This window comes from Triticum urartu, unplaced genomic scaffold (genome assembly GCF_056163025.1).
Source record: "Triticum urartu cultivar PI428250 unplaced genomic scaffold, HENAU_Tu73 scaffold2, whole genome shotgun sequence".
Taxonomy (NCBI): Eukaryota; Viridiplantae; Streptophyta; class Magnoliopsida; order Poales; family Poaceae; genus Triticum; species Triticum urartu.
The window spans coordinates 13,223,283-13,247,670 of NW_028260368.1; the positions used below are offsets into that span (position 1 = coordinate 13,223,283).

Sequence of the window (24,388 nt, forward strand, 5' to 3'; positions counted from 1 at the left end):
AATGAAAATTAATAGAATTCTTTTTTATTTTTTTTTTTCTTCAAATCCAAAAAATTTCTCTTTTTATACATAGGTCGTCGATTCGGCATTGGTTAAAAAAGGGCAGGGTGCCCCCTTTTTTTTCTAGTAAATAGTTCAAACCATTTTATCGATATGAGTGTTCTATATCAGATAAATTTTACATTAGCTATTTCCCGTTTAAATTGGTACTAATACTAATATAGTTGTAGAAAGAGTACCTCTTTTTGCCTGGACTTCAAGCAAGTTTAGCTTTAACCGTGTTAATGGTCTCACATTCTTGGTTTATAGAGAATCAAAGTTGATTTACCAATGAGTCGCGAAATGCTATGGTTCTTCCATATGATTTCTGAATTTATTCAGAAGTAATTCGTCGAGATCGTGCACCCTTTTCTTATTTATCCGAAAAATACTAAAAATATTATAAAGTGCAGCCGGATAGATCCAATCTATTCTTGAAATAGACAACTCGCACACACTCCCTTTTCCAAAAAAAATCAAAACACCAACCACTACAAGTTAGATTTATTAGATTTGTTGCTAAAATATCGGTATTAAGCCCGAAACTGCCAGCGGATGGCCAGTGAGCTAAAAAAACGAAAGAATGGGTTACATTTTTCATATGCTCTCCTCTATAGATAGGACGAACAAAGAACAAAGTTTTTCGATCACTTACTTCGCTCGCCCTTTTTTGATCGTTTTTTTTAATGCAAATAGATTCAATCTAGTAATTTCTTTAGATTAAGTCTTACGTCTTGTTTGACCGGTGAAAGACTTCCTTTGTTGAAATGTTCTGTTCCCAAAATTCCTAAAATAAAAGGAAAAAACTTTCCACTTTCCTAAACTAAGGACGGGAAATAAGAAGGTGAGCATATCTTCTAAATTAATAATACTCAACTCAGCCCTTCCTAGAATGGGGTATTATCTGTCCCGATAAATAGATAATTCCAGGAGTAATAAATAGGAGTAAATTAAATAAAGTAATTGATATAATTGGAATTGTGGAAGCAAATACCAATTTACTAAAAAAAGAAAAAAGTATCTAATCGAAATCGAAAGAATTTTTTTTTTAAGATTAAACAAAAGGGTTCGCAAATAAAAGCGCTAGTGCCACAACTAGTCCATAAATTGTTAAAGCTCCATAAAAGCTAGACTAAGCAATAAAGTACCCTCGTATTTTACCTTCTGCTTCTGGCTGTCTCGCAATACCTTCTACAGCTTGTCCTGCAGCAGTACCTTGACCAACTCCAGGTCCAATAGAAGCAAGCCCTACGGCCAATCAGCAGCAGCAATAACAGAAGCAGCAGCAATTAGTGGATTCATGGTGAGTAGTTTCCTCGTGTCCAAAAAAAAGAAATGGTTAAGGAAATTAACAATCAACCATAAATTCTTACTTCTAAGCTCTATTGGGGAGAAGTAAAGTAACTAAAAAGTACAAATTGAAATCAAATTGAAATGATAATGTGAATTGTCCGAACTACATAGAAGGGAATTCCATATCCATATATCGGATTAGATAATGAATCTAACCTAGGAATATATAATATAATATCCTATATATATACATTTGTTTCTTCTATTTTGTTTGCATATTTTCTCATTTTCTATTGAATCGGATTCTAAAATCATTGCTTAAAGTGGAAACCTGCATAAAAGAGGACTCCACTTATAGACATTAAGGATATTATAGTATAGATCTAGCCTGACTCCACCCTCCTTAATGCATATATACTTTGAAAATTCCATAATATAGTCTATTCTATTCTCTCTCCTACAACTCTAGGCTATATATTCATACGCATTTCTAACTATTTTTTTGCAACCAAGCAGATTATCTGGAACCATGCATGAATTGAGCTAAGCTGCAAAAAAAAAAAATACTATTTCCAAAAAGAGTCAATTCAATGATGACCCTCCATGGATTCACACTATATAGGCTGCGGCTAATGTTGCAAAAATAAGAGCTTGAGATACCGCTTGTAAATAATCCAAGAAACATGACCGGTATAGGGGACTGACTAAGGGGACTACAAGAAACAAGAACAACAACGACTAATTCATCCGCCAATATATTCCCGAAAAGTCGAAAGCTAAGCGATAATGGTTTTGTGAAATCTTCTAGGATGTTAATTGGTAAAAGGATTGGAGTTGGTTTAATATATTTCTCGAAATAGCTCAATCCTTTTTTGCTAAGACCAGCATAAAATATGCCGCTGACGTGAGTAAAGCTAAAGCAACAGTAGTATTTATATCATTCGTGGGCGCTGCTAATTCCCATGGGGTAACTCTATAATTTTCCAAGGTAAAAGAGCACCCGACCAATTCGAAACAAAAATAAAAAGAACATAGTTCCAATAAAGGGGAACCCTAGGGACCATATTCTTCTCCAATCTGAGTTTTGCTCAAGTCTCGAATAAACTCAAGGACATATTCAAAAAAAATTCTGACCGTCGGTCGGGATGGTATTGTGGATTCCGAACAGCTATGACAACTGAACCTAGCAAGATAGTAATTACGACCCAAGAAGTGATGAGTACTTGGCATGAATTTGGAAACCTCCTATTTGCCAATAGAAGTGTTGGCCTACTTCTACACCCGATATATCGTATAACCCTTGAGTGTTTTAATGGAACAAGGTATAATATTCATATTGTCCTCTGATAAAAATTGAACTTCAAAAAAGGAATTCTTTTGATTCAACCATCTCTTTCTCAACTCAGCACTTGAAGTATTAATCTTATATTTAGGATACCAAGAAAGCACATCAGATCATAATATATATCAATACCCTCTAATATATATCAATATTCCCCTTCTTTTTTCTATGCAAAAAAAATTCTATGCAAAAAAAAAGATATAGTAAAGTAAGTGATTCCATAAATTTACGCAGTTGCCCAAGAATTCACTATATATTCTTAATCAACGATTTCTTATATAGAGAGAACGCCCTCACAAATTGAAAATACTAATTTGTTAAGAATCAATCGAATTGAAGTCATAGTGTCATCGTTGGCTGGAATCGATATATTCGCGAGATCCGGGTCACAATTTGTATCGACTAAAGAAATAGTAGGAATCCCCAAATGGCACATTCCCGAAGAGCTATATACTCTTTTTGCTGATCAAGGGACGATCACAATGTCTGGCAATCTCGTCATATATTTGATCCCGCCGAGATACCTTTGCAAAGTAGATAATTTTCTCTTCAAGATTGCCACATCTCTTTTTGGAGATGGTGGAATTTTCCCATTTTTTCTTCTGCTCTTAAGTCTCTAAATTGAGAAAGTCTAGTTTTCGGTAATCGACCAATTCGTTAACATACCACTGAACCACTTTTTATTAACATAATGACAACGAGCCCTTATTGCAGCTGATGCTACTAAATCTGTTGCTCTTTTTTTGGTACCAACAATTAAGAAACTTTTTCCCTGACTTGCTGCATCAAAAACTAAATCACAAGCTTCTGATAAAAAACGAGCCGTTCTAGCGAGATTTATAATATGAGTACCTTTACGCTTTGCCGAAATGTAAGGGGCCATTTTAGGATTCCATTTCTTAATACCATGACCAAAATGAACTCCTGCTTCTATCATCTCTTTCAAATTAATGTTCCAATATCTTCTTGTCATTTTTTCCACACTTCCTTTTTTTTAATCCTACCATTCCATTACGGAATTTAGTTCTTTTTGAAGATTAAGAAAGATCCGAAATAGCTTGAAATAAATAATAATTGTTCCGAGAGAACCTTGTACTAAGATAAGAGTTGGCCATTGATACATGGTATAAACATAACCACCTTAATGAATTAACTGACTTGTTTTACTTATTAAAATAAAAATCTTAAAAATCTAAAATTTGACCTGTTAGTGTTCTAAGTTCAAAAGTCTAGTAAAGTAAAAAATATTTTTATGGGGGTTCTTATGTCTCATAAAAATTGTTTGTTACGTCAGAATCTGAAGAAACTAATTCTGTATGGAGAAACAAAAAATCTCTCATTTCCGACGCGAATAGATTTTTTTTTTTTATTTCGAAATAAAGGTTCTTGTCTTGTGGGGAACGATGCACAAATTTTTGGAATCCGGTACCAACAGGTATAATCCCCCCCAGAACTACGTTTTCTTTCAAGCCTTTCAACCAATCAATGCGACCTCGTAGGGCAGCTTTTGCTAAAACTCGAGCAGTTTCTTGAAAACTTGCTTCAGATATGAAACTTTGGGTATTCAGGAAGAAGCCCTTGTTATTCCCAATAAGATTGCCCGATAATAGATCGATTCATCCAAAGCTCGTCCTGCTCGTTCCGCTCGCAATAGTCCGATTAATTCCCCAGGCGAAAAAACATTAGACATTCCATCTTCGGAAACCCGCACTTTTGATGTTACTTGGCGTATAATAATCTCTATATGTCTATTATGGATCTGTACCCCTTGGGATCGATAAACCTTTTGGATTTTATTAACCAAAGAGATACGACTTTGGGCTATGGTTAGCTCAGCTCCAATCAAGAATCCCCAAGGGACCCCAAGAATTCTTGGTATACGCTCATTCCAATCCTCAATTCTCCTTTCGAGATTCGGGGATAATGAATCAATTGAACGCGCTTCAAAGATTTGTTCCACTTTTGGAAGACCTTGCGTTATGTCACTAGATCTCGATTTTTCATATATAAACGTAACTAACCTATCTCCCTTGTAAAGGATTTCTCCATAATGACCATTAACAGTTGCTCCTGTAGTGGCCAAATAAGGTTTAGCTGCTCTTATAACAAAGGAATTCATATTTACAATGAAAATTTGACCGGATTTTTTTATGTGCGATTTAAATAGACATACATTTTCACAAATAAATTGTCCAAGGTGAATTATTGCCAATGTCTCTTCCCAAGAATCATGATGGACAAAGTGACAATTCAAAAGGAATGGATCCAACATTATGTTACTATCGAAATTAGAAATCCTTTTATTTTCATCTATTAAAGAGTATTTAAGTTCTTGAAGTACTTGGAAGGTTTGTTTTAAATTGTCAACGAACAAATATTTTTTTAACAGGATTTTATTATGCGTTAGTAAATAGTAAGATGAAGAAAAATGCGATATACTAGCTACAATAGCGCCTAAGGGCCCAAAAATTTCTCGAATAGGAATTCTAGGATTCCATTCTTTTATCGCATTGGGATGTTTTGAATTCTTGAATAAACCAATTCGAGAACAGTTGGATGCCGACAAAATCATCAAAGAGTGGTATTCTTTATTTCGATTCAACAAAGTGCCAATAGCTTCTGGATGTTGGCTAAGTGATTCAATCTTCGCCTTGGAATAAAAAGAATTGATATTGGCGCGATCTAACCTATTATGGGGAATCGGTCCTGCACTTGTCCTACCATACCTTTTTCGTGTATACGAAATAGTGGACTTGACTAACTCAATTCTTAGGAAATCGCGAATAAGATCATTTGCTCTTACCTCAACAAGGGAAGCACCAGCCTTTTCTTTTTCTTCTTGTTCCCAATTCACTACTAAGCAAGTTCTAACAAATTGACTATTTGTGTGATAAATTCTTTGAGTTAACTTGCTATTTTCATGAGAAATAAAATTGACAAGTCGAATTTGGAGATTATTTTCTTCTTGCAAGAGATCCTGCGGGAAAAGTGTTGCTAAATTTCTTCCTTCGTCCATTTCATATGCCACTGTAGGGCGAACGGAAACAAAATACTTTTCCTTGCTCTTGAGAATTTTTTTCCGTTGAACATAGACCCAATTTTTCCTTTTTTTTGATTCCTTAGAATCTTTTTTTTGTCTTTCTGGCGGTATCAAACAGCCACCTAATATCTTATCCGCCTCTTCAGGAAAATGAATATCTCCGGAAAATATTTTGAGTTCCGTATGGCTTTTTTTTCTCTTCACTCGGACCAGTCCGCCTAGTCGACTTCTTGTATTTTTTGTGAGTTGTGTATTCACTCCAATAATACTATTGTCAAGTATCTTTAGGGATGAAGATCTCGGCAAGATATGAAGTTCTTGAAGAATGAAAAAAAACCGATCTACTTCTTTTTGGTATTTTAGACTAAATTCTTTTGTTCCTCGATGCTCAATCAAACCCTCTTTTTTTAAGATGGAATCTTCCTCTGGGCTCTCGTATTCGTCCTCTGAATCTTCTTCTGAGTCTTCCTCTAAAGTACCATATTTTTCCTCTGCGCTTTCCCCGGGGCTGCCATATTCGTCTTCTGAGTCTTCCTCTAGAGTTCCATATTCGTCCTCTTGGGTCCTATATTTGCTCTCTGGGCTCCCATATTCCTCTTCTGAGTCTTTCTCTAAAGTCCTATATTCGTTCTCTGGGTTCCCATATTCGTTTTCTGGGCTCCCATATTCGTCTTCTAGGGTTTCATATTCGTATTCGTCTTCTAGGATTCCATATTTAGATTCTTCTAGGGTTTCATATTCATATTCGTCCTCTCGGGTCCTGTATTCGTCTTCTAGGGTCTCATATTCCTCTTCTGAGTCTTCCGCTCGAGTCCTATATTCTTCTTCTAGGGTCCTATATCTAAATTTAACAATTCCTGAACCCTTTTTATCTTTTCTGTATCGGGGATCGTCAAAATAAGCAAAAATAGTATTTCTACGTAAAACACCCATAAGGGGGATTTCAATCGAAATCCCAAAACAGGATATTAGTTCTTTCTCTTGTTCTTGATGATATTGTAATGGAATGACGAACCTATTTCTTCGCTTTTTCGCCAACAAATCTGAATTATCTTGAAAAATAGAAGGATAGATAAAATTCCAATGGCCATTGGACATGATTCGATCCGACGTTGAATAATCAAGAATTTCCCTATCTTTTTTACCATAAGTATTCATTTGATCTTGATCCTTGTGGAGTGAAAAAGACGCTATACTGGATCTGCACATACTTACTGACAATATCCATAAATGGCTTGTTTTTGGTAATCGGCGAAGATTACCATATTGATATTCGGGCGCATGGTAAACATCAGTACTCCAGTGCATTTCGCCGTCTGATTCAGAATAAATATGCTTTTGTACCCTTTCTTTAAAATGTAAAGTGGACGTTCCGGCACGAATCTCCGCAATTACTTGTTCGGATTTTACATATTGATCATTTTGCACTAGAATCAAGCTTTTTGAGGGAATATTCACACTATATAGAATATCTTGACTCTGAATAGTTACATGCAAGTCTATATAACATAGAAAAGCAGGCTGCCCATGACGGGTACGTGTGGGGTGAACCAAATTCTCATTGAATTTTATTTTTCCATTCGAAGGGGATCGTACAAGGTCGGCAGTACCCCCTGTGAATACTCCGCCAGTATGAAAAGTTCTTAATGTTAGTTGAGTCCCTGGCTCCCCAATTGATTGACCTGCAATAATACCTACGGCTTCTCCCAATTCGACCAGATCACTATGAGTAGGACTCCGGCCATAGCATAATTGACAGATCCAAGAAGTGCTTCGGCAAGTAAAGGGGGTTCTAATATATATTGGTTGTGCTCGAAATGGTTGTGCTCGAAAGGCAGTTATGAATCGATTGACTAATCCAATTCCAATATCTTGATTTCGCGCGGCAATGCATCGTGAACCGATATATATATCGTCTGCTAATACACGACCAATTAGTGTTTGGACAAAAAGTTTTTCCGTCATCCCATTTTGAGGACTTACAGAAATACCTCGGATAGTACCACAATCTCTTCTACGCACAATAATATGTTGAACTACTTCAACAAGTCTACGTGTAAGATATCCAGCATCTGCTGTTCGCACAGCAGTATCTACAACCCCTTTGCGGGCTCCATAGCAGGAAATTATATATTCTGTCAAAGAAAGTCCCTCGCGTAAATTGCTTTGAATAGGTAAATCAATCATTTGTCCTTGAGGGTCCGACATTAATCCTCTCATACCTACTAATTGGTGTACTTGAGATGCATTTCCTCTGGCTCCTGAAAAAGACATTAGATAGACTGGATTAGAAGGATCCGTTATCCGAAAATTTGAATTCATTTCTTGTTTCAAATATTCACTTGTCGCATACCATATCTCAACAGATTGGCGTAATTTTTCTACCGCGTGTACAGCCCCATAATAATAGTGTTTCTCCAAAAGAAAACTCTGTTGTTCCGCGTCTTGGACTAACCATCCCTTAGAGGGTATTGTTAAAAGATCCTCGATTCCTAACGAAATCGATGTAGTAGTGGCTTGATGGAAGCCCAGAGTCTTTAGTTGATCCAGTATATGGGATGTATATCCCATTCCAAAATGATCTATTAATCTGCTAATAAGTCGTTTCATACCAGTTCCGTCTATCTCTTTATTATGAAAGACCAGATTGGCCCGTTCCGCCATACATAAGTACCCCCTTTTCGGCTGAGTAGGATTCGACAATTGCTGAGTAGGATTCGACAATGGGCCTGAGTCAGTGATTCGAAAATTTAATTAACTTAATTGCCTCAATCTCAATCTGGATTCGCGTGGCAAATAATGATGATACTAGGGAAATCGGAATGCCCCCCGAAAGGGGAGGGGCATCGCCGAATCTAACTTTCTTGTTTAGGTAGTGTATGAATAGGCCTGACTAAATCCTTGTATGGCTTCCTCTATTTCTCTATAAAAAGAAATATGACCAAGAGTGGTTCGAATGTATATCGAACGAATTTCTTTTTTTCTATTTCCCATTATTAGATAGTGGGCATAAATCTCATGATAAGTCCCCAAAGATTCATATTGAACTTCAATCGGAACTTCTCTTGACCCAATGACGCGTTGATCCAGGTTCCATCGTAGCCACAAGGGACTATCTAAACTGATTAGTTTTTGTCTATAAGCTCCCAGTGCATCATAAGAACTAGAAAAATGGGGTTCTTTATCTTTCCTATATTTAAAATTATTATTATTATTGTAATTTACTTTTAGATTTGGGTAGTTTCTGCAACTATTATATCTATTTGCACAAATACCTCGACGCTTTCCAATCGTTAATACATAAAGCCCGATAAGCATGTCTTGGGTTGGTACGCAAATAGGATCCCCAATAGCGGGAGATAAGAGATTCATATGAGAAAACATAAGTAAACGGGCTTCTGCCTGAGCTTCCAAGGATAAAGGTAGATGAACAGCCATTTGATCTCCATCAAAGTCCGCATTGAAACCCTTACACACTAATGGGTGTAAAGAAATAGTACGCCCCTCTACTAAAGTGGGTTGAAAGGCCTGTATGCCTAATCTATGCAGGGTAGGTGCTCTATTTAACAGTACAGGATGTCCCCGCATAACTTCTTGAAGTATTTCCCATACAATGGGTTCTTTTTCCCAAATTTTCCTTTTAGCAATCCTTACATTAGAAGTGGCGCGTTTCGTGATTAAATCGCGAATTACAAATAGCTGAAAAAGCTTTATTGCTATCTCTAGAGGTAATCCACATTGATGTAATGAAAGCGAAGGACCCACAACAATGACAGAACGCCCCGAGTAATCGACCCGTTTCCCAAGCAGAGTCTCGCGAAACCTTCCCTCTTTACCTTCAATTACATCTGAAAGTGATTTGTATACTTTATTGTGACCATCCCTCGTCGGTTGCCCGCGGGACCCACTATCAAGAAGTGTATCCACGGCTTCTTGTACCAATTTTTCCTGGCACATTACTAAATCTGCTGGCGCTAATTCACTTCTTTTTAATAGATAGGCAAGATTGTTGTTCCGACGGATAACTCTCTTATAAAGTTCATTAATGTCTGAAGTCACTACTTTATCTCCAGACCTATAAACAATAGGTCTCAATTCGGGAGGAAGAACCGGTAATAAGCACAAAACCATCCATTCTGGTTCTACATTTGTTTGAATAAAATGTTTCGCCAATTGCATGCGTCTAATCAAAAAAACTTTTCTTATTCGTCTTTTTCTATCTTCCCACTCATCTCCACTATACCCCTCGTCTTCTAATTCCTTCCATTCGACCAAAGAATTCTCTATAATAATTCGCAAATCCAAATCTGCTAATTGTTCTCTAATAGCACCTGCTCCTGTCGCAATTTCCCGATTTCGAAATGTTGCAAAGCCTGGGGTAGAAAAAAAGGGAGAAATGCTGTGGTTACAGGATGCAATTTCCTCTTCGAATAAACCTCGTAATCGTAAAAAAGTGGGTTTTTTAGTGCTGGGCCTAGCAAAAGAGAAATCGCCGTATACTAGGCCCTCCAACTTCTTAAGAGGTTTATCTAAAAGATTCGCGATATAACTAGGAAGACCTTTCAAATACCACACATGAGTCACGGGACATGCGAGTTTGATGTATCCCATTTGATATCTTCGTATCCGAGAATCCACAAATTCGACCCCGCATTTTTGGCAAAATCTTTCGTCTTCGTTTTCAGCTCCGCTCGCTCGAGAATTGCCACAAGCGCAAATCCCGCTTTTTATGGGTCCAAAGATTCTTTCGCAAAACAATCCATCTTTTTCTGGTTTATCGGTTTTATAATGAAAAGTAGAGGGCCTTGTGACTTCGCCAACGACTTCTCCATTAGGTAGGTTTTTGTTAGCCCAAGCCTTTATTTGTTGAGGGGAAACGAGTCCAATTTGAAGTTGTTGATGTTTATATTGGTCAATCATAAAATAGAAATAAGAAAAGAATTTATATTTATTCCGATCAAACTTCCTCCCTATTAACCTGGAAGTTCTTTTCAGATACAAGGAAATGATTCAGTTCTAGAGCCAAAGATCGTAGTTCTCGAACGAGCACTCGAAAAGATTCTGGAGGATCCTCATGATTAGGTATTCTTTTTCCCCAGATCGTAGCATTAAGTATTTCTTGGCGAGCTATAAGATGGTCAGATTTATAAGTAAGTATCTCTTGTAAAATATGAGCAACACCAAATCCTTCTAAAGCCCAAACTTCCATTTCTCCTACTCGTTGTCCCCCTTGCTTGGCTCTTCCTCTAACCGGTTGTTGTGTAACAAGTGAGTAGGGCCCAGTAGAACGCCCATGAATTTTCTCATCAACTTGATGAATTAATTTTAAGATATAGGACTTCCCTATTAGAACAGGTTGCTCAAAGGGGTCGCCTGTTCTTCCATCAAATATTCTGCTTTTTCCCGGGTACTCGGGTTCAAATACCCATGGATTTTTTGTTTCTTTACTGGCTTCATATAATTCTGAAAACACAAGTTTTCTTGAAGCCTCTTGCTCATATCTCTCATCAAAGGGTGCTATTCTATAATGTTTCTTTAGCAGATCCCCCGCTAATCCGAGCGAGCTTTCAAATATTTGTCCCACATTCATTCGGGAGGGTACTCCTAAGGGATTGAAGACCATATCAACGGGTGTTCCATCTTGCAAATAGGGCATATCTTGCCTAGGCAAAATTTTGGAAATGATCCCTTTATTCCCATGTCTTCCGGCTACTTTATCCCCAACTTTGATTTCACGTTTCTGTAAAATATATACACGAACCATTATGTCGAGCGGGTCCCTTTGGATCCATTTCACATCGATAACGCGCCCTCTTCCACCTATAGGTAATTTCAGAGAAGTTTCTTTTGAAGTGGAAACCTCAAGGCCAAATATGGCCCGTAATAATCCAGCTTCCGCGATATAAGATGATTCGCTCGCTATCTGAGGCGTTAATTTACCTACTAAAATATCACCAGTTTCTACCCAGGATCCCAACCTAACAACTCCATTTCTGTCCAAATTGCGGAGTAAATGTTCTTCTAGATGTGGTATTTCTTTAGTGATTTTTTCAGCGGAGCCCTGGCTTGTCGTATCCGTCTGAATTTCATATTTCCGGATGTGAAAAGAGGTATAAATATCTTCATATACCAAACGTTCGCTAATTAGTACTGCGTCTTCAAAATTGTAACCTTCCCATGGCATATAAGCTACTAATACGTTTTTTCCTAAAGCAAGTTCGCCCCCAATTGTAGCAGCTCCTTCTGCTAAAATTTGTCCTTTTTTAATGGATTTACCCCGTGGAACCCGGGGTTTTTGGTGCATACAAGTATTTTTGTTAGAGCGACGGTGGTTAACTAAAGGAATACTTATAGTCTTCCCACTACTTGATAAAAGTATCTTATGACTATCAGTAGAAATGATCTTTCCCTCGCGTTCGGCTATAATGGAAACCCTCGAATCTAGAGCTGTTTGGCGTTCCAATCCAGTTCCAACAATGCATTTCTCGGACCGAGAAAGCGGAACTGCTTGGCGCTGCATATTAGAACTCATTAAAGCCCGATTCGCATCATTGTGCTCAATAAAAGGAATGAGAGAACCCCCAATAGAAAAATATTGGAAAGGAAAAATACTTCTAACATGAATCTGTTCCCATGCAATAGTCAAGAATTCTTGACGGTATCTAGCCGGAACAACCTGTTCTTCCTGAATACCTTGATTCAAGGACAAAGAATTTCCTGCTGCTATCATATAATATTCATCTCTATTTGGTGATAGATAAACCACCTGTCTCTCTTTTTTTTCTTTTGCTTTCTCAGCAGATATTTCATAAAACGGACTCTCTATGGATCCCCACAAGTGATCAATTCTCGCATGAATTGTTAAGGATCCAGTAAGTCCAACATTGATTCCTTCAGACGTGTCAATTGGACAAATACGCCCATAGTGACTCGGATGAATATCTCGGCTCCGAAAACTTGCGGTTCTCCCCGTCAACCCTCCAGGACCTAAACAACTCACTTTTCGCCCATGAACAGTTTGTGTCAATGGATTCGTTTGATCAAAAACTTGAGATAACGGGTATGTGCCAAAAAAGGTCTCATAAGTAGTTATTAATAAAATTGAAGTTGAAGTTGGAGTTACCAAAGTTTGGGGAGTCGGTTTCGATTGACGTATGAATACTCTACGAATAGTTTTTTGAACTGCATGTTGTAAACGACCAAGAGCCAATCCGAATTGATCTTGTAACAGATCCGCAACCGAACGAATACGTTTATTTTTCAAGTGATTCATATCGTCATCGTCAAGTATACCCGTTCCAAATTTCATTCCAATCAAATGATCCGTAGCGGCCAATACATCTCGTGGTAACAAGAATGTATTGTTCTGAGGAATATCAAGATTAAGTCTCCGATTCATATTTCGTCGACCAATCCTTCCTAATTCACATTTTTGTTGAAAAAATTTCTTTTGTAATTCCTCGCATAAGGACTCCGAAAATACCAGGTCCCCACCTACACAAGCAAATTGTTGATAAAACTCCAAAATAGCTTTTTCTTTTGACTCAATCCTCTTCTTCTCTTTAGCATTCGGGAAAGACAAGAAAATTTCAGGGTAGGAAACATTATCCAGAATTTCTCTTAGATTCGAACCCATAGCTGATGATAGAACTAGAATAGATATCTTTTGTTTTCTACTCACGCGAGCCCATATCCTTTCTTTTTTATCAATTGCTAATTCCGATCTCCCCCCCCAATCTGATATTATAGTGCCAGTGTAGATAGAAATTCCCTTATGATCTAATTCCGAGCGGTAGTAAATACCAGGACTTAGCAATATTTGATTGATCACAATTCGGTATATTCCATTTATAATAAAGGTTCCTAAGGAATTCATTATAGGAATGTTTCCGATAGAAATGGTTTGCTTTTGCACATCGAAACCAAAAATTAATCTCGCAGATACATATAATTCGGAAGAATAGGTGAGTGATTCATACACAGCATCTCTTTCTTTTATCGAGGGTTCTAGCAGTTGATATCCTTTCGCAAATAATTGAAATGCAATTTCGTGATCTGGATCTTTAATTGTTGGAAACTTGTCAAGTTCTTCTGCCAAGGCTTGATTAATGAACCTACAAAATCCCTCGAATTGGATCTGACTAAATCCGGGTATTGTGGACATTCCCTCGTTTCCATTCCGGAGCATCTTAATCTTAAGTTTCCTGTTTATCAAAGAAAAATTCCATTATCAGCTCACTCTTCATCAATCCCTATGGATCGATCTAGCAATCATGGAATCTATATTCTGTTTACTGAATCACATGAAATTCTAGGGAACTCCACATACGTATTTCATATATGTATTTCATACATATGAATAGAGACCATTTGGACGAAAGTTCGAGTTTGCCAGGGGTACAAATGAAATGAAAATGAATTGATAAAACATTCCTACAAAAAAAATTCTGCCACTTATACTTTATGTTATGATATTCTAATCAGATTGGATGGCAAAGATTTCTCATTTTATCTCCTTTCTATGAATGTAATAAAGCCGTAATATAATATACTAGAAAGTTTGACTTTACTTCGATTTAGAATAGCGTGCTTACTTTAATTTCTCAAAATAATTTGAGGGTTCTTTTTTATTTCGGATCGGAGTAGTATAATTGCTAGAAAATTCAGTATTTCATTGTGGAATTCTAAAATAAAGTAAGTCCCTTTTTTAAGTACATGCCAATCTAGTTATCCACCTCTCCCCATATCCATGCTTTTCTTTTATCGTAATTTCACTTGGGTACGCCAAGATAGTCAGGTTATACTCTATATCAGAGCAAATTTCCTTTTTTTATTCAAGATATTTAATTTAATACTTTGAAAAATTAAAGCATGATTCCCCATAGAGATATGTACATAAAGGGGATCTTTGGATAATAATGCTGTTCGGACCTAAAGTTTACCTATACACGGATTAAGCATAAAGCCATAATATTTTATTATGCCATTGAAGGGGGGGGAGATAATACCGATTTAAGAGTAGTTCACTACTGCAATAAAAAAAAGAGAATTCTAGTTAACGGTTCCAATTTATTCTGAATTTTGCAGCCTGTGAATAGAAATCCACTTTTTCTTCTTTTTCATCTCAATAGAAAGAAATGGGAAGTTTTATTGTGTTAACAATGTATGTTTTAAGATAGAATCTATCGAGGAGAATAATAGAAACTGGATCAAAAAAAGCAGGAATAGATTTTTTGAAAAAGATTGGAAAAAAGTAAGTAGAATTATATTCAAAATAAAAGGGGCTTTTCGTAAGAAAACGTGGATGAATACTTGCTGTTTTCTAGATTTTTGATCGGATTTTTTGGCGGCATGGCCAAGCGGTAAGGCAGGGGACTGCAAATCCTTTATCCCCAGTTCAAATCTGGGTGCCGCCTGATCAATAAAATACTTAGGTTTTTTTTATAGTGCTGATCGAATTCGATAAATTTTTACTTCGCATAAGTTCGGGCAAGAGAGTAACTGGGCCTGCCGATACTGGGTTTAGAGAAACCATACCATAGTTCTATCCTCAAACTAGGGTTAGGGTTTGTTTTGACGGTAGTGGCCAAAATGGTTATCAATAGGGGTGAGGTAGTGTTTCCTTATTCTTTTATTATATGAATTTGAATTGGTTCTTAATTGAGATTCGATTTGATAATTTTAAAATACGAGGATAAGATGTCAGAAATCTTGGTATCCAAAGAAAGGTCCCTAAGGGGCATTCTTTTTTTTTTTCAATCTAAGATTCAAGAAGGGACTCCACGAAAGAATATCAAGACTTACTAATTATTATACATTTTTTTATCGTACATCTTATGTTACCTACATACACTAAAGTAAGGACTACTTAATTCTAACGAGAATCAGATTAAATAGGTCGATCAAAAATCAATTTAGGAGTTGTATTATGGATAAAATCTCTTCATTCTTTCATAGAATGATACAAAGCAAGGCTGCAGGGTTTAGGTCAAAAATAAACATTAGGTAAGGTAGGTATCCAATAAATATTTATCTATCGATAATTTTATGGTATATTCGGGCGTCCTTTGCTTAAAAAAAAAAAAAAGAGTAACAAAAGGAATAAAAAATCTTCCTATTCCCGCTTCTTCTATTCAGGACATCATTCCCGTACTCTTTCTTTTTTAAGGAAAAAAGGGCTATAGTATCTCGTATTTTTAATGCTCTCTAATTCTACCAGAATTCCTATAAGAATTTGTTAGGAGTAAATTCCTTGAACTGATTGATCCATGGCCTTAGGGCGGAATCCCTTTTTGACTCTGTACCCTTGATTCCACTATGATTATTGATCAATAGTAGAATAATCCCTTCATAGAAATAGGAGACATAATTTAGATGGATATAGTAAGTCTCGCTTGGGCTGCTTTAATGGTAGTCTTTACATTTTCTCTTTCACTAGTAGTATGGGGAAGGAGTGGACTCTAGGGATACTACTAATTGATTAAGTAATCAAATTGTTGTATCAATTCTTTTCTTTAATGGATCATTTTGCATTAATCATTTTGTCAAACGTTATTCTTTAATCTTTTTCTTTAGTTTTGTTTCACTCCTGTAAGAAACTCTTGTATTGTAAGTTGTAATGTAAGAAAGAGCCATTATACCAATTCAGAATTTCTACTAGAAATGACGAATGGTTAAAAAAAGTTCTATACATAAGAAAATTAGACTTTCTTCCACGGAACTATTCACGGCATATCACACATTTTCCATTTCCTTTTACTTTTTACTATAGTCTATTCTTCATATTATTTTTCTTTCCTTCCATGGATTCTTTGGTCAAGAATTGTCTTAGATTTTTTTATTTTGACCTGATTGAAATTAAGTGGATGCAATGAAAAAAGAAATTGAATTAGACTACTTAACTATTTCAATCTACTAATCTATTCTATGTAGATTCAAAGATAATATAATAGAAAGAATCTAAAGTGTCGTAGAAAAAACTATATGTAGTTCTTTCTACCACACTTTAAGATTCCAACCAGATCCTTTCATTTAAGACTTGGATTTTTTTTATTTAATCCCTTTTTAATTTCTTCAATGATTAATTGGAATTCCAATTAATTATTTTGGCTGACTGTTTTTACATAAATAATAAGTAAAAAAGAAGTAGGAACTAGAATGAACAGTGCAGTAGCAATAAATGCGAGAATATTGACTTCCATAACCTCTTTATTTTTTATTTTCACAATAACTCGGGATGTAATCCCATGGAGAGGAAAAAGGGGTATCTTGTAAATTCAAGGGTAGGGCTTGCATTCTGATAATACTGAATCAATTCAATATTATGAATATCGGATCTATCAAATCAATTCATGGATGAGAGTTATATTTCACGGATGAGAGTTATATAGTATAACATAGGAAGATCCTCTATCCACACTAAGACCAAAATGGGTTTTTTGATTGGATTAGGAATTCCCTCTTTTTTAATCCTTTTCTACTTTTTCTTTTCTATATCTCTAACCCACGAGCTTTCTTAATCTTATACTTTCTTAATCTTATACAATTTCCCTTCCTTTTTCTTATAGTTATACATACAATTATGTATGTATTATATGACCAACTTTCACTTTCTATGGGTCACATAGACATCCAAATAAGCAGTAGAAGTGAGATGGGGAAAAGAGGTCTGAAATAAAAAGGGAATACGATTTATGTATGGATTCCGGTAAAATACCGGTACTCTATTCCATAAGAGTGGAATAGGAAATTAAGATGAGGATGGTATCATCATAAAGAAAGATAGAGTAATATAATATCCTAAATTCTACTAATCCACATATCGTATGTGTGTCTTTCTTTATCGATTGGGAGTAGTGAAAAAAAAATTCCTATATGCCCTCCCTCCCTCTTTAATGAGAGATGCAAAATAAAAAAGTGAAGTAAGGGTGCCCTGTGGGTATTTGATCTTGCTCCCTGCCCCTTTTTTTCATGGAAAAAGGAAATATCAATTTCTCCATTCATTGAACCCTAGTTCGGGACTGACGGGGCTCGAACCCGCAGCTTCCGCCTTGACAGGGCGGTGCTCTGACCAATTGAACTACAATCCCCGCGGGGTGTATGGCATACCCATTCTTAAATAGAACCATAAGAAGATTCGATTCGTCTTTCGTACTCTAAGAAATAGACGAATCATATACTACATACCCACATATTATATTATACGTGGGTATAGTGAGAGTGACATAACTAGTATGTCGTGATTTTTTATCACTAAAAATGGATAATAATCCAGCCTTCAATAAGAAAAACTCTTTTGTTTGTAAGAAAGGAATGAGAGAGATATGGATTAGAAAAAAAAATTTCCCTTTTTTCTTTATCTTTTATTTCTATAGATCAGACATTTTATTTTATGGAAGAAAAACAAAAGGATTTAGTTCATACTCACGAAGCCCTAGATTTTTGGTTTGGGCCGAGCTGGATTTGAACCAGCGTAGACATTGTCAACGAATTTACAGTCCGTCCCCATTAACCACTCGGGCATCGACCCAGGAAGAATTTATTCTAGGGTTTTTGCTAATCTATGATTAACCTCCTTTCATAATACTCCCTACCCCCAGGGGAAGTCGAATCCCCGCTGCCTCCTTGAAAGAGAGATGTCCTGAACCACTAGACGATAGGGGCATCACTAGACGATAGGGCCATATACAACCGCTCGTGATTATACTATAATCATAGTATGAGCAGTTTTTTGGAATTGTCAATATACTCGAAAAGTATAAATAGATCCAAAGCAAAGAGTTTTTCCAACTTTTCTGTTATGTTTTCATCTAGGATTTTTTTTAGTTGATCGTTATAGATTAATTCTCCGTGCTTCATTTAGTGTTCATACCAAAAATGCATCCATCCCGCACTAAGTCATAAAATTCTCTAAAAATATAGAGAAAGTTTCAAAAACAAAGAAAAAAAGTGAATCAATTTAGTAGAAAAGTACTCTATCAGATTCGAACCAACGACTTACGTCTTAGCACGAGATTACTCTACCACTAATTTAAAAAGCCCTTTATCGGATTTGAACCGATGACTTATGCCTTACCATGGCATTACTCTACCACTGAGTTAAAAGGGCTTTTTATTTAATTCAAAAATTAGCCACTTGGATTTCCCATTATGGGTCTACTGCATAATGTACATATTATATATATAATATATAGAGATAGAGAGAGAGACATTATGTAGAGATTGTATATGTATATATCGATATCTTGAGAGCTCAAAATAAAATTAATAAAAAAAAACATACCCTACATAACATATCCAACTCTTCTTGGTTCAGGGTTTTCCGTTTCCGAAGACTAGTAAAATAGGCGGATTCTGGAACCCCAAGGATTCAACGGTATATGGATATGGAAAATATAAGATTTCCGATCCTAGCGGGAAAAGGCGGGGAACAGATACCCAATAGGATATAGGATCCTTGGGAGGAACTTTTGGTAATGGCCTTGATCCTCTATGCTATTTTTTATGTGTTCTTAGTTCTATTGAACTTTTTGCATTCTTTTAAACAAGAATCTAATAAACTAGAATTGAGTCAGTGGAAAAAAGGAGAGAGAGGAAAGTGTTAAATGGAGAGAGTCGACTAATCAGAGACTTTTAGGATCTTCTTTACATCAGGTAAATCTGTCGGCCCTGTCCGTTTTTTTCTTTAAGTTACGACTCTTTGCTGCTTACTTCTATCAAGCCATAGGGAAAGTCTATGATGAATTTGGAAAACTCATCTCACTCTTACTCTATGGCTCGGACTTAATGGGGGAAGAAAACATCTTCCATAATTTCTTTTTTGTTCAATTCTGGACAAAAAAGAAAAGGAAAAAAGGAATTTATAGGGACAGTGTTACCCCCTATATCCCCTAGTTTATATTGTAGGAATAATAAAACAATTTAGCAGTCTGACACACTTACGTCCTTGCAAAGTAAATAATTATTATTGTAGTCGTAACCGTAGAATAGGATCCTAATCAAAATAAATACATTTGGTTCAGGCGCTATTAGCATGGTAAGAAAAGATTTTTTTTACAGACCAGAGGGGCTATCTAAATCCTAAAGTAAAGGCGAGCGATCGAAGTAGAAGTACCAACGGCTCAGTGTCATGAACCTTCTCCATCTGATTCAATAAGGGGGAATTAGCCTTCTTGTCAAATGGCTATCCTTGACAAAGGGTACCATTTATACCATAATCTACAATGTAGCGGGTATAGTTTAGTGGTAAAAGTGTGATTCGTTCTATTAATAACTGAATTTGAAATGATATACTTAAGGCATCCTTAAGTTTTTTATTTTTATATTCCGATGAAAACTTTAGTTCTTATAAAGGATTAAATCCTTTTCCTCTCAATAGCATATTGAGGAAGAATATACATTCTGGCGATTTGTATCCAAAGACTAATTTAAATTGCATCCAAAATAAAAATAGGATTATGAGTACAGAGTCGCGAAGCATAATTTTGCATTGGATTAAGTATTCCAATTTTGAAAATATGAGTAAAGGATCTATGGATGAAGATACAAAAAAGTTGATTTCCAATCGTAACTAAATCTTCTTAAAATAAGGAATAAGGAAGCCAAATAGCTAAAAAACGATAGTTTTGGTTTACTAGAACCATCCGCATATTGTTTCAGCTCGGTGGAAACCCAATTCTTTTCCTCAGGATCTCTTGAATGAAATTAGGGAACGAAGTAAGTAGATTAGATGAATTTAGATAGAATTTCTATCTCCTACTCTATAAGGATCATCTAGAAAGCGGAGAGCTTTGGTTCCATTCAAATAGAAAAGCTGACATAGATGTTAAGTGGTGAGAATATCCATAAAGGAGCCGAATGAAATCAAAATTTCATGTTCGGTTTTGAATTAGAGACGTTAAAAATAATCAACCAACGTCGACTATAACCCCTAGCCTTCCAAGCTAACGATGCGGGTTCGATTCCCGCTACCCGCTCCATTCTGTATAAAAGGAGTATTCTATTTGTCTAGACATGTTAGAGGCTTGTATTCAAGCCTTTTTTGTCCACCAGTTTCTGGTACTCCAGAGCGGAGTAGAGCAGTTTGGTAGCTCACGAGGCTCATAACCTTGAGGTCACGGGTTCGATTCCCGTCTCCGCACTTAGCAGTCTGTATAAAAGGACTATTCTATTTCTCTAGATATGTATGGTAGAGGGGCGTATCCAACCCTTTTTTATTCATTAGTTCCCGGCCCTAGAGGGCAAAATTGAGCAGTTTGCGAAGTCACTTGCCTTCAAAAAAAGAAGGCGCAAGGCCTCTCCCTACCCTGCAGAAAATAAAAATGAAACGAAAGGGACAGTCTACCTCTCCCTTCCCTTTAAAAAAAGTTTGCCCGTTGTTTGTCTCAGTTAATACCCAATTTTTGGAGCTCTGTTGGCGAGTTCTATTTCTGCCTCTGGAGCGCCCTCTTTTTTTGAGTGGGATGCAAAGGAAGGGTAAGATAGTAAGGGATACGGCACTAGACTAACACCTAATTAATACTTAATTTAATATAAGTAGTTAAACAGTTAACTAGACTAAACTTTTTATCATAGTACTTTGATAAATTAAGCGGGCGAGCGGCGGGAATCGAACCCGTATCTTCTCCTTGGCAAGGAGATATTTTACCATTGAACTACGCTCGCTACGGTATATATTTTATAGCGTATATCCGCCTGGGTCGACCTTCTATGTCTGGGTCGACCGTTTCATTTCATTTTCTATTATATTAGAGTTTTCCTTTTTTTATTATCTGTCAATGAATATTCTAATGGGAATGGAATTTCATAATACTGAAAGAGAAGAGCTAGCAATTCGGAACGCAAATTGCGTTTTAATACGTCTCACTATTCTAATTTTTTAGAAGAAATGGCCTTTATTATTTCTTTTTTATGGGGTTAATAAATATTAACCAAATTTCATTTAAGAAATGAGAGAATTCAGAATAGCTACGAGAAAGACTAGTCCAATCCATAATGATGTACCGGAAAATACAACATTTTTATTATTTGACCAACCATCAGGAGAAGCAAATACAAGGGGTACACTAATTACTAAGACTGAGGAAGTCGCAATTAATGCAAAAACAGCTAATTGGAAAGCAATAGTCATATTTCTAATCCTCCAAGCTACCATCAAATAAAGTTGACTACATATTTGATCCCTCACTTAAACCAAAATTGTAAAAAAATACAAGAAGTAGGAGGGGTTTAATCATGAATCCATTGATTCTTCTCTTTAATTCAAATTTATTACTTAAACCGCTTTTTTATTTGGATATGGGGGTGAGAAGAGATTATTTACTCTTTATTTCACAAGCGGGTATAGCGGATCCTGTATCCGTGTATACAGTATACAGAGATATATCGAAAAGGAACTTGTATCTGATATCTTTCTAGAGGCTAATAAATCTTTTTATTTTTTATATGGCTATGTTCTATTTGTAGGAGTAAAATAAGGATTAGGCTGTGGAGAGATGGCTGAGTGGTTGATAGCTCCGGTCTTGAAAACCGGTATAGTTCTAGGAACTATCGAGGGTTCGAATCCCTCTCTCTCCTTTTGCTTATTGAATACGTTTGTTTCTTTCATTTTTATTTATTTTTTTTTTCTGTCCCTTATCTTTCTTTCATAAAAAGGAATGAATGGCTCGGCTAGATGGAATAACCGAGCCAGAACAGAAAAAAAGTAGAACAGGTATAAATAAGAAAATCTTAGTTAAGAGGGTTCATGTAAAGAACAGGTTCCAAATCACGATCGATTCCCTTTTCAAAACCTGCTGCAGCAGCTCGGGCTCTTCCTGCATGCCATAAATGGCCCACAAAAAAGAAGAATCCTAGAACAAAATGAGAAGTTGATAACCAACTTCTAGGAGAGACATAATTAACTGCATTGATCTCGGTAGCTACGCCACCCACGGAATTTAAAGAGCCTAAAGGAGCGTGGGTCATATATTCTGCTGAGCGTCGTTCTTGCCAAGGTTGTATGTCTTTTTTCAACCTACTCAAGTCCAAACCGTTGGGGCCCCTTAGAGGTTCTAACCATGGAGCACGAAGGTCCCAAAAACGCATAGTTTCCCCTCCAAAGATAACCTCCCCAGTTGGGGAACGCATTAGATATTTACCTAAACCTGTGGGTCCTTGAGCGGATCCCACATTAGCTCCAAGACGCTGGTCTCTAACTAGAAAAGTAAATGCTTGAGCTTGAGAAGCTTCTGGCCCGGTGGGTCCATAAAACTCACTCGGATAAGCTGTATTATTGAACCATACAAAACAACAAGCGATAAAACCAAAGACAGATAAAGCAGCTAAACTATAAGACAAGTAAGCTTCTCCAGACCATACAAATGCACGGCGAGCCCATGCGAAGGGTTTGGTTAAAATATGCCAAATTCCGCCAAATACACAAATAAAACCCAACCATACATGCCCACCAATTATATCTTCTAAATCATCTACACTAACAATCCACCCTTCTCCACCAAAAGGAGATTTTAGTAAATAACCAAATATAACACTGGGACTAAGGGTCAAATTGGTAATTTTTCTTACATCTCCCCCCCCAGGGGCCCAGGTATCATATACACCGCCAAAATAAAGAGCCTTGAGTACTAGAAGAAAAGCACCTAGACCTAACAAAATTAAGTGAATACCCAAAATTGTAGTCATTTTATTTCTATCTTTCCAGACATAACCAAAGAATGGAAAAGATTCCTCAAGAGTCTCGGGTCCCAGAAGCGCGTGATAAATGCCACCGAAGCCTAAGACTGCGGAGGAAATTAGGTGAAGTACGCCAGATACAAAGTACGGAAAAGTATCTAGAACTTCCCCCCCTGGCCCTACTCCCCAACCTAGAGTAGCTAAGTGTGGAAGTAAAATCAACCCTTGTTCATACATGGGCTTTTCTGGTACGAAATGGGCCACTTCAAATAGGTTCATTGCTCCGGCCCAGAATACGATTAATCCGGCATGAGCTACATGAGCTCCAAGCAGTTTACCGGACAAATTGATAAGTCTGGCATTCCCAGCCCACCAAGCAAAGCCGGTGGTTTCTTGGTCACGACCAGCTAAAACGAAAGTTCCATTAAAGAGCGTTTCCACGTGGTAGAACCTCCTCAGGGAATATAAGATTTTCATGAGGCTGATCCTGAGCTGCCATCCACGCACGAATACCCTCGTTTAAAAGAATATTTTTGGTGTAGAAAGTCTCAAATTCAGGATCTTCCGCTGCACGGATTTCCTGGGAAACAAAGTCATAGGCACGTAAGTTCAGAGCCAAGCCAACTACGCCAATAGCACTCATCCATAAACCGGTGACGGGTACAAATAGCATAAAGAAATGTAACCAACGTTTATTGGAAAAAGCAACACCAAAGATTTGGGACCAAAAGCGGTTAGCAGTGACCATTGAATAAGTTTCTTCAGCTTGAGTTGGGTTAAAAGCACGGAAGGTATTTGCACCATCACCGTCCTCAAATAGAGTGTTTTCTACGGTCGCTCCATGAATAGCGCATAGCAGAGCCGCACCTAATACTCCGGCAACTCCCATCATATGAAATGGGTTCAACGTCCAATTATGAAATCCTTGGAAGAAAAGGATGAATCGAAATATCGCTGCTACGCCAAAACTCGGCGCAAAGAACCAACCAGATTGCCCCAGT

The 24,388-nt window shown here is 36.8% G+C and overlaps 5 non-coding genes across 5 annotated transcripts; 2 read left to right on the plus strand and 3 right to left on the minus strand.

Moving 5' to 3' along the window:
* Positions 1–15,059: 15,059 nt before the first annotated feature.
* Positions 15,060–15,130, plus strand: TRNAC-GCA (transfer RNA cysteine (anticodon GCA)). The gene has a single exon. It is a non-coding gene; the product is annotated as a tRNA-Cys (tRNA).
* A 3,031-nt stretch (positions 15,131–18,161) lies between these two features.
* Positions 18,162–18,243, minus strand: TRNAY-GUA (transfer RNA tyrosine (anticodon GUA)). The gene has a single exon. It is a non-coding gene; the product is annotated as a tRNA-Tyr (tRNA).
* A 507-nt stretch (positions 18,244–18,750) lies between these two features.
* TRNAT-GGU (transfer RNA threonine (anticodon GGU)) lies at positions 18,751–18,822 on the minus strand. Its single transcript has one exon. It is a non-coding gene; the product is annotated as a tRNA-Thr (tRNA).
* A 2,484-nt stretch (positions 18,823–21,306) lies between these two features.
* Positions 21,307–21,377, minus strand: TRNAG-GCC (transfer RNA glycine (anticodon GCC)). The gene has a single exon. It is a non-coding gene; the product is annotated as a tRNA-Gly (tRNA).
* An 824-nt stretch (positions 21,378–22,201) lies between these two features.
* On the plus strand, positions 22,202–22,289 carry TRNAS-UGA (transfer RNA serine (anticodon UGA)). The gene has a single exon. It is a non-coding gene; the product is annotated as a tRNA-Ser (tRNA).
* Positions 22,290–24,388: the final 2,099 nt, after the last annotated feature.